Source organism: Elaeis guineensis, chromosome 3 (assembly GCF_000442705.2).
Source record: "Elaeis guineensis isolate ETL-2024a chromosome 3, EG11, whole genome shotgun sequence".
Classification (NCBI taxonomy): domain Eukaryota; kingdom Viridiplantae; phylum Streptophyta; class Magnoliopsida; order Arecales; family Arecaceae; genus Elaeis; species Elaeis guineensis.
In genome coordinates this window covers 58,930,189-58,941,057 of record NC_025995.2, presented here as the reverse complement: position 1 = coordinate 58,941,057, position 10,869 = coordinate 58,930,189, and positions in this window count along the sequence as shown.

Below are 10,869 nucleotides of genomic sequence, written 5' to 3'. Positions count from 1 at the left end.
TCGACCCCGTCTGCCTCTGGCACGAGAGGAAGAACTGGCACGAGCAGGCAACGGGAGGAACTGGGTGGCTGAGAACGCTGAGAAGCTAGGGACTGAACTGAAAGGGTAAGTCTGATGGAATCAAGTACAGTCAGTGCCCTGGAGATAGCCTGGAGAAGTGCAGTGAACTGAGTAGTAGCTTGCTCACTTGATCCTCTGATCTCCTTCCTCAGTAACTCATAACCGCCCTCAAGAGCTCCTCTGAGTCTGCCGGCCTCTGCAGTGAGATCAGTGACCTCAATCGAGACTCCTGAGGCTGAGGGTGTGCCAAATCGAAGACCTGCCCCTGTAACTCGAGAACTCTGCCAGTCAGTCTCAGTACAGTGTCCTCAAGCTGCTGAATCCTCATGGACTGATCTGCCATCATCTGATATACTGTGGAGATGTGGGGAGTCAAAGTCTGATCAGTAGAAGTAGCCCCTGGTACAAATGAAGTACTGCTCATCTGACTCGACATCAAAGAGACCATACGCTGTGCAATCCGCTCAATCTGATAATCGGACAGTGTGAACTCTGGCGGAGGTGCTCTGCTCTCTGGCTGATGCACAGGTGTGGGTATCCTGGTAAACTCAGAAGGGCCAGCCTCTGGATCCGGAAAGAACTGTATATCTGGTGAAGCTGCCCTGAAGCCATGAACAGGAGATGATGGACCTTCTTCTTCTTCAGCTCTGACTTCTGCTGTATCCTCAGCTCTTTCTTCTGCTCTCTGCTCTTCTTCTGCTCTTTCTTCTGCTCTCTCCTCAGCTCCCCTGATCCAACCACCACCACTTTTTGTGAACCCCATTCGATGCAAGGTGTGTAGGTTGAAGGTATCAACATGAGACAGTTTGGTGGGAGCCTCCCCCTCACAACTAACTCCAAACCTCCTGAAAACTCTAGTCAGGGCCATACCATAAGGCAAATGTGCCTTAGATCTGTTCAGAGTCTCTCTCATGGCCTCTATCATAAGTGCTGGGAGGTTTAGGGGGTTTCTGTGATAATGTGAAACATAATGCATATGTCCCTGCCTGACAGAAGATCGTGCCTACCACTCCTAAGGAAGAAAAGTTTTGTGACCATTTGATGTAAGATTCTCATTTCTATAGGTAAAATCTTGGCCTCTAGTTTATTCAAATTCCCTTGGTAGGTTCCTCCAAGTATAACACTTATACCTTCTTCTTTCACGGGGAGTTCCATGTATGCATAACCTTCACTAGGTAAGTGTAAAATCTCCCCTAAAATGACAGGATCCAGACAGATATCAATCCCTTTCACAGTTGAAGTTACAGACCCATTTCCATAAATAAGATTCTGATAAAACTCCCTAACAAGGTCAACAAAGGTGACTTCTTTGAGTGAACAGTAAAAGCTCCATCCTGATTTTTGATCTTACTTGCTAAAGAAAATCCCTCACTTTCAAAGAACCGGAAGTCAATGTTTTTCCCGATTTCTACTTTTCTATCTGAGAGAGGGTTCTTACTGGGAGTTTGAGAAGACTGTGAAGGACCTTGAACTGAAGCTGGAACGGGAGCAGAGGTGGACTGTGCCGCTTGTCTTTTCCTTCTGACACTTTCTTCAAGTTCCCGGACAGACTTTCTCCTTTGGGGAAGTTTCATTTTTGGTGCCATACCCTCTTCAATAGCAGGCGAGGAGACTTGAGGAGCAAGTGAAGGAGTGGAGGAAGGATTATAAGAGAGTGATTTGAGGTTTTGGAGGAGAGAATGAGTGGATTTGAGAGGGACGGTGGAGTGCTAGGGCACGCTCCAACCGTGAAGAACAAGGGAAGAGGTCACAAAAGAACCTTTCCCGGAGTGGCTATTTGCGGTGGAGAGGAGGCGGGAGGAGTTCCACTAGTCAAGCCTAGGAAATGGAGCAAATGGGAGAAGGGAGAATGGATTTCGGAAGGAGGAAGACGAGCGTGAGGGTCGGCTCACGAACAGTAATTCACATATAAACCCTTCAGCCCGTTGGAAGTTGCTGGGAATTACAAGTTTGCCATTGAGTCGACTCATGGGGGTCGACTCATGAAGTTCAGAAAATCAGGAAAAATGTGAATAAATTCCAGAAAAATTTGAAATTTGGGGAGAAGGAGTTTAGCTCTAAGATGAGTTTTTAGAATAAAAACTTGAGCTTTTGGGACCAAGAAAGGTGTTGGAAATTGAGCTCTTAGGAGATTTTGACCATAAATCATTGGAATTTGAAAAATAATTCAGGCAAATGGATCAAGAATTCCTAGATTTCTCCTAATTTCACAGAATCTATCCTCACTAAGGGCCTTTGTAAAGATATCAGCTAATTGATTTTCGGTGCAAACATATTCAAGAATTATATTTTTATTTTGAACATGTTCTCTTATGAAGTGATGTCTTATTTCAATATGTTTGGATCTTGAGTGTTGAATAGGATTTTTAGATAGATTTATGGCACTTGTGTTGTCACATCTTATTGGTGTTTCATTAAGTTTAATTCCAAAGTCTTCGAGTTGTTGCTTAATCCACAAGATTTGAGCACAACAACTTTCGGCTGCAATGTATTCGGCCTCAGCCGTAGACAGTGCTACCGAATTTTATTTCTTGCTAAACCATGAGATTAGGTTAACTCCAAGAAATTGACAAGTTCCACTTGTGCTTTTTCTATCTAGTTTACATCCAGCAAAGTCAGCATCAGAATATCCTAATAAATCTATTTGTGAGTCCTTAGAGTACCATAACCCTAAAGTTTGAGTACCATTTAAGTATCTAAGGATTCTTTTAACAGCATTCAAATGAGATTCTTTAGGATTAGATTGATATCTAGCACATAAACAAACACTAAACATGATATCAGGCCTACTTGCAGTTAAATATAATAATGATCCAATCATGCCTCTATAGTATTTTAAGTCTACACATTTACCTTCATCATCCTTGTCAAGCTTACATGAGGGACTCATTGGTGTGCCAATGGGTTTGGAGTTCTCCATTCCAAATCTTTTGAGTAGTTCCTTGGTGTACTTGCTTTGGGTGATGGAGATTCCCTCTTTTGATTGTTTGATCTGGAGTCCGAGGAAGAAGGTGAGTTCTCCCATCATGCTCATCTCGAACTCTCCCTGCATAAGCTTAGCAAAGTCTTGACAAAGGGATTCATTAGTAGACCCAAAAATTATGTCATCAACATAAATTTGTATAACTAACATATCATTTTGATTTCTTTTGATAAAGAGGGTTGTATCTACATTACCTCTTGAAAAACCATTACTTAGTAAAAATTTGCTTAGTCTATCATACCATGCTCTAGGTGCTTGTTTTAATCCATATAATGCCTTATTTAATTTAAAGACATGATTAGGAAAGGCATGATTTTCAAATCCAGGGGGTTGTTCTACATAAACTTCTTCAGCAATAAATCCATTTAAAAATGCACTTTTAACATCCATTTGAAACAATTTGAATTTCATAAAGCAAGCATATGCAAGTAGAAGTCTAATGGCTTCTAATCTAGCTACTGGTGCAAAGGTTTCATCAAAATCAATCCCTTCTTCTTGATTATATCCTTTAGCAACCAATCTTGCTTTATTTCTAATTACATTACCATGCTCATCTAATTTGTTTCTAAAGACCCATTTTGTGCCAATTATTGAACAGTTTTTAGGTCTTGAAACCAAAGTCCAAACATTATTTCTTTCAAATTGATTAAGTTCCTCTTGCATTGCATTAATCCAATTATGATCTTTTTCAGCTTCTTCAATAGTTTTAGGTTCAAAATGAGATACAAAAGCACAATGATTAAACACATCTCTAAGTGAAGAGCGAGTTTTTACACCATGCATAGGATCACCAATAATTAACTCCTTAGGGTGGTTGTGAACATACCTCCATTCCTTGGGTAGGTCATTTGTACCTTGAGGTTGTTCTTGAATTTCCTCACCTATCTCATCTTGTTTGTCTTCTTGTTCCTTGTCCTCTGGAGTGGCTGAATCTTTCAGAGTGATCTCCTTCATACCTTCTATTAATGGATCTGCATCATCAACACCCTCATTCTTCCTTGAAGGAAGATCGTTAGATTCATCAAAGACAACATGAATGGACTCCTCAACTACTAAAGTTCTTTTATTAAAAACTCTAAAAGCTTTACTAGTAGAGGAGTAACCCAGAAAGATTGCTTCATCTGATTTTGCATCAAATTTACCAAGTCTTTCCTTACCATTATTTAATACAAAATATCGGCAACCAAAAACATGAAAATATGCAATATTTGGTTTTCTTCCTTTCCAAAGTTCATAGGGGGTTTTCTTAAAAAATTGTCTAATTAAAGCACGATTTAGAATGTAACATGCTGTGTTAATAGCTTCCGCCCAAAAATATCTTGGAAGGTTGCTTTCACAAAGCATGGTACGGGCCATTTCTTCTAAGGTTCTGTTTTTCCTTTCAACTACCCCATTTTGTTGGGGTGTTCTAGGAGCAGAGAAGTTATGGCCGATTCCATTCTCATCACAAAATTTTTCAAAGTCTTGATTTTCAAATTCAGTTCCATGGTCACTTCTAATATTTTGAATTGAAAATCCTTTTTCATTAGTGACTTTTCGATGAAATTTAGTGAAAATATGAAAAGTTTCATCTTTGTGTGCCAAAAAGAAAACCCAAGTAAAACGTGAATAATCATCTATTATTACAAAACCATATCGTTTTCCTCCTAGACTTGTGGTTCTAGTTGGTCCAAATAAATCCATATGCAAAAGCTCTAATGGTCTAGAAGTTGAAACAATGTTTTTGGATTTAAATGAAACTCTAGTTTGCTTACCTAATTGACATGCATCACAAATCCTATCTTTTTCAAAATTCAGTTTAGGCAAGCCATGAACTAATTCTTTCTTAATTAATTTTGAAAGAGAATGCATGCTAATGTGAGCAAGTCTACGATGCCAAAGCCAACTAGTCTCATTAACTTTAGCATTTAAGGATACTAGGCATTGCATGTCTAATTTGGCTAAATCATTTAGATCTACCATATAAACATTGCCATGTCTATGTCCTATAAATTTGATGCCATCATTAACAGGACTAGTCACAATACAAACAGATGATTCAAAAACTACTTTATACCCTTTATCACAAAATTGACTAATGCTAAGTAAGTTATGCTTTAAACCTTTAACTAACAAAACATTTTCAATATATTTGGAGGGAGTGATACCAATGTTACCTATCCCGATGATCTTTCCTTTGCCATTATCTCCAAAGGTGACCATCCCTCCATCCTTAGCATCAAGCGTGATGAATTGTGATTCATCATCAGTCATGTGTCTCGAGCATCCACTGTCCAGATACCATTTCCTGTTTTCTCCATGGGATGCTAGACACACCTGCAAACAAATATCAAGTTTTTGTTTTAGGTACCCAAGCTTTCTTGGGTCCTTTTTGGTTAGTCAAGATGGTTCCTTTTGGAACCCATATTTTCTTTACAGTTATGTTTGCACAAGTGTAAGATTTATGTCCTATTCTACCATATTTAAAACAAGTAGTATTGGTAGGCTTGTTACTTGAATAATTTACATAAATATTTTTCAGAAATTTTTATTTCTTTAAGGGGTTATAGCCAAGTCCGGCCTTATCATATACGGCCTTTTGATTTTCAAGAATCATATTTAGTTTGTTTGAACTTAAGGTGAATTTATCTACTATAGGTTTCAGCTTATTAATATCATTCTTTAGGCTTTGGTTCTCTTGAAGCAAAGTAGATTTTTCAACTGAAAGATTTTCTGCTTGTTTTACTAAAGACTGATTTTTCAGTTTTAGTTCTTTATTTTTCATTCCTAGTTTCTTCAATTCATCAATTAAATCATTGAAGGCTTCATGCAATTCTTCAAAAGTAAAATCACTAGGGGTTTCAGAAATTACCTCATTATCGTGTGCCATAAGGCACAGGTTGGCTTGTTCTGTTGAGGTCTCCTCATCGGAGCTTGAGTCATCGCTCGCACTCCATGTGGCCATCATTGCCTTCTTTTTGAACTTTTTGGGACCTTTCTTCAATTGTGGACATTCGGATTTGAAATGCCCCGGCTTCTTGCACTCATAGCATATAAGGGGTTGATCTTTTTCTTTCTCTTTGCTTTGTTCCCCTTTTGTGAAAGGTCTCTTTCTCATCCCCTGTTTCTTCTTTCTTAGGAACTTCTTGAATCTTCGGGTGATGAGTGCATTTCTTCATCCTGTTCTTCATCTTCTGTATCGTCAGTTTCTTCATCAGGAGAGGCTGTGGATTTGAGGGCAATGGTTCTCTTCTTTTTGACTTCATCCTCTTGATGTTGCTTCATGCTAAGCTCGTGAGTCATCAAGGATCCAAGAAGCTCTTCTAGAGGTAGAGTGTTCAAGTCCTTTGCTTCTTGGATAGCAGTCACCTTGGCTTCCCAGGTTCTTGGCAATGACCTGAGAATCTTCCTTACAAGTTCACTGTTAGTATAAGATTTGCCAAGACTCTTCAAACCATTAATTATATCAGTAAAGCGAGTAAACATAGCAGTTATGGACTCATCATGCTCCATTTTAAATAACTCATATTTATGTACAAGCATGTTTATTTTAGACTCCTTTACTTGATTTGTTCCCTCATGGGTTACTTCTAACCTATCCCATATTTCTTTAGCAGATGCACAGGTAGAAATGCGATTAAATTCATTTGCATCAAGTGAACAGTAAAGAACATTCATAGCTTTAGCATTTAACTGTACCAATTTCTTATCAACCTCATCCCATTCTCTTTCGGGTTTGGTTGACTCCTCACCATCTATTATCTTGGTGGGTGTGTGTGGACCGTTCACTATGATACTCCACATATCATAGTCTAGTGCTTGTATGAAAATCTTCATCCGAGCTTTCCAATAGGTGTAGTTAGACCCATTGAAAAGTGGAGGTCGGTTGGTAGATTGCCCCTCGGCTAGAGAAGTGCCGACGTGGGTTGCCATAGATCTTTGGCTCTTTGATTGTTAGATCAAAGAAGGGCTAGAGCACCGGGCTCTGATACCACTTGTTGCCCAGCTATGCAACCCAAGAGGGGGGGTGAATTGGGTTTTAAAAATTTTAGGCTTAACTAATTACTTGTAAAAATTATATATCAAAAGCTTGATGAATGAAGAGAGAGACTTTGGTTTGAGATTAATTACTTAAAACAAGAATGCAAGGATATAATGGAGAATTAAAGAGAAACAATAAAGCATGCCACAAACACAATGATTTATAGTGGTTCGGTGCCAACCTTGCACCTACATCCACTCCCCAAGCTCCTACTTGGGAATTCCAATCCACTATACTTTGTATTCAACCCGAATACAACCGTCGGAAACTCCGACACTAGCTATCCCAAGCTAGTCCACTTGTTTCCGGGTACAAGCCGACCCAATACACTCCGATTTCAGGTTCGGATCAACCTTTCTTGTTTTGGAAACCCTCCAAAACAAAAACAATTGCTCACAAGATAAAATCAGTTTAGAGCACAAATAAGTACAAGAATAGCTCCTTAAGTGAGCGAATATAACAATAAATACGCTTTACTCAAATGAAGAAGCCCTTCTTGGATTTCCTCAAAGTGGATGAGAGATGAAGTAAATGATTGAGGAGTTGGTGAGCTTGATTGATGGCTTCTTGAAGGCTTTAAATGAGCTCTTGAATGATGTTGAGTAGTTGGCTTGAAAAACCTTCTCTTGAATGCACTTGAATGCCCTCTTGAATGCTCTTGATTTTCTCTTTTCAAATCACTTGAATGCCTCTTGGATATTTTGATCTCTCTTGTTTTTGTTTTCCACCTTTTGAAACCTTTTATAGTCTTAAGAAACAAGGGAAAACAAACTAGGCAGAAAAAGAGCCGTTAGAGCACAAAAAGCAGCATTAAAAAGCAACCAAATCTGGCCAAAAACTAGCCGTTACAGGCAAATCCCATCATATGAGTCGACTCATGAGTCGACTCATGCCTCAGGGGTCGACTCATGAGTCGACCTCTGTTGCAAAGTCCAGAGATTGAGTTTCTGGATTTTCTTGGCCCAAAACAGCAGAGGTCGACTCATGAGTCGACTCATGCCTTGTGGGTCGACTCATGAGTCGACTCACAGGTCGTGCCAAGCCAGAAAACCAGCGTGCCATGGCTAATCTTTGCATGCCAATCAGCTCATAGTTTCATGAGTTGACTCATGAGTCGACTCATGAACTTCAAACCTTCATAACTCCAAAAATATAAGTCCAAAAATCATGAAACTTTCACCAATAGATTACATATCATTTGTTCTACACGATGATGCTATCAAATTAGAGTTTTGATGAAATTATGATTTTGCCGCTGTAGAGCATAAGGTCTTTTTCACATAAAAATTATTTGTATCCCTTCCAACTGTTTTGTAGTCATCAAAATCAATCTAGGAGCAACACGAGAAATTATGGATCGAGATGACGTCGATCTTCAGAAGATCGATGGAAAGGAGAATCTGGCTGACCCATTCACTAAAGCCATTGCGGTGAAGGAGTTTGACAACTACAAGTCGAAGATGGGTATTAGATACTGCACTGATTGGCTTTAGGCCAAGTGGGAGATTGTTGGGAATAGTGTCCCAAAGTCAATCGTCAACCTGTTGATGGTTGTGCTTATTTTTATATATGTACATGAATTATGAATTAATAATAATTATTTTGGTATTTTTCATCACAAAATATTTCATCTTCTAATGAACTCCTATGTTGTGGTGAAGTCCTTAGGACTATTTAGACTCGACAAAGGAGGATTTGTCGTTTAGTCCTTAAATTTGTTCGCGACCAAATGATATATTGTTATCAAAGACAACAACGTTTATCAAGCATAGGTCATTGTGTGCCATATAGGTTGGTTGTTCTCTTAACCGATGAGTGTGGAGACACTGGTATGGCATACAGGTGAGATGTAAGGGTACATCTGCACTGAACGTGACCGACTCTGGAGCTATTTTTGCTGTCAAGATTTGCTCCAATGGAATATGGGTATAAATATCCCTCTGACCTGAGACCGCCACGGTGACTTGCAAGCAACTCACTGCACTTAGGCACTGGACTACCTGAATTTTTAATTCAGTGACGGAAGGCTGCTGGGTGTAGTCAAGTACTTGACTTATCGGTGCGTGTGTCAAGATGGGATTGACCACTCCAGTTTAGGAGCTGTGTACAGTCGTGTTTCAATTTAGCAAAACCTTGGCCAGGGTAGTCCTTGTGAGGAGTCACAGGACTGTTTGAGTTGAGCACGATTCGGACGATCTGATTAGGGTTGATAGTTTAACCCTGAGTCATCCTAAACACAAGGGTCAAAAGGATGAATTATATAGTAACCATATTCATGTAGGTTCTAAGTGTTGCGATTGTGACTCTTCGACCTATTCGGATGTCGGGTACCATTGCTAGATGGTCACTTCGATTAGTACAGGAATTGGTTCCTGTGCTACCGACTTAAGTTCGAACCTGCAGGGTCACACACATTAGAGGTTTCTATCTGATCTGATGGCTGGTGTAGAATCCTACATGTTTGGAACTCAGTGATCGAGAATCAAGATTCTCTGATCATGAGTTCCACACATTATGGGTACCGGGGTCAAGAGTCCCACTGGTTGGGACTTTTCGATCAGGGTTATATATCGATGAAATCTGATGCCCGATTGCCCATCGGATTTAGACTTAGTATTTATGAGAGGTTTAATTAGTAATTTGATCGCTAATTAACTCAATTTGATTGAGTAATTATTTTTGGACAAGTCCAATTGAATTGGATTCAGTTGGGTTTGACCCGATTAGGTTAAGAGTTGACCTAATCATTGAGATGGTTTGGTCCCTGATTTGATCAGGGGTTGAGCTTAGTCAATTCTTGATTTGATTAGAATTTTATTTTGCCTAATTAAGCCTAATTAAGTTAGGTTTAAATTAGTCTAATTGGACCTAACTTATTTGGTTCAATTAGGTTGGTTTAAATAATTAAACCACCTTGACCCAATCTCCATGCACCACCTCACTTCCATTGCATCCATTTGAATTCATGAGAAGGAACTTCTCATGAATTTTTTCCTCACACCAACTCCTCTCCACGCCCCACTTTAATGTGCCAAATGAATAGATAAGGATGATTGGTTGGCCATTCAAATTCAAAATAAAGTTTGAATTTGAATGGGCAATCAATCTTTGCACCTTATCTCTTTTTTTACGCCCCATTTATTACATGAGAAAAGATTTCTCATGAAATCACTCCATGCATAATTTAAGCCATGCCTCACGTCTTTAGTGGATAAGGGATGAGTTGGTATCCATTTAAATTCAAAATTTGATTTGAATTCAAATGTGCAATTACTCATCTTTATCTTTTCTTTTGGATAAGACGTTTGACGTTGTTATAAAAGGAGGAGAAGAGTGGGGTGTGTAAGAAAAAGAAAAAAAAAATAAAGAAGATTTTTGAAGAAAAATTTTGAGGCGTGAGAAGTCTTGTGCGTAAGAAGGAAGTCCATATCCTTCCAAGAGAAAAAGAAAGAAAAGAAAGAAAAGTGGGTGCAAGGTTTCCGATGAGTTTCCTAGAGTTTTAGTCTAGGGTTCGAGAAGTGAGAAAGTGAGCTACGAGTGTCGTGAGCTCATAAAATCTTAGGGAGATCTTCAATATCCTCTCAAGCACGTCTGTTGATGATTCAGAGTATCTGAAGAATTGACAGACATCGATCGAAGGAGTTCGATCAGCATCGGCCATCAAAAGGGCTCTACAACGAGCTAGCACTCGTGAGGAGTCGATCAGATCGGAAGCTTTATGTGGATGATCCGCAGAGGTCAGATATGCTGTGTGGTTGCATCACGATGATCAGACTCTCTCGACGGTGATCAGATTGCGGTGATC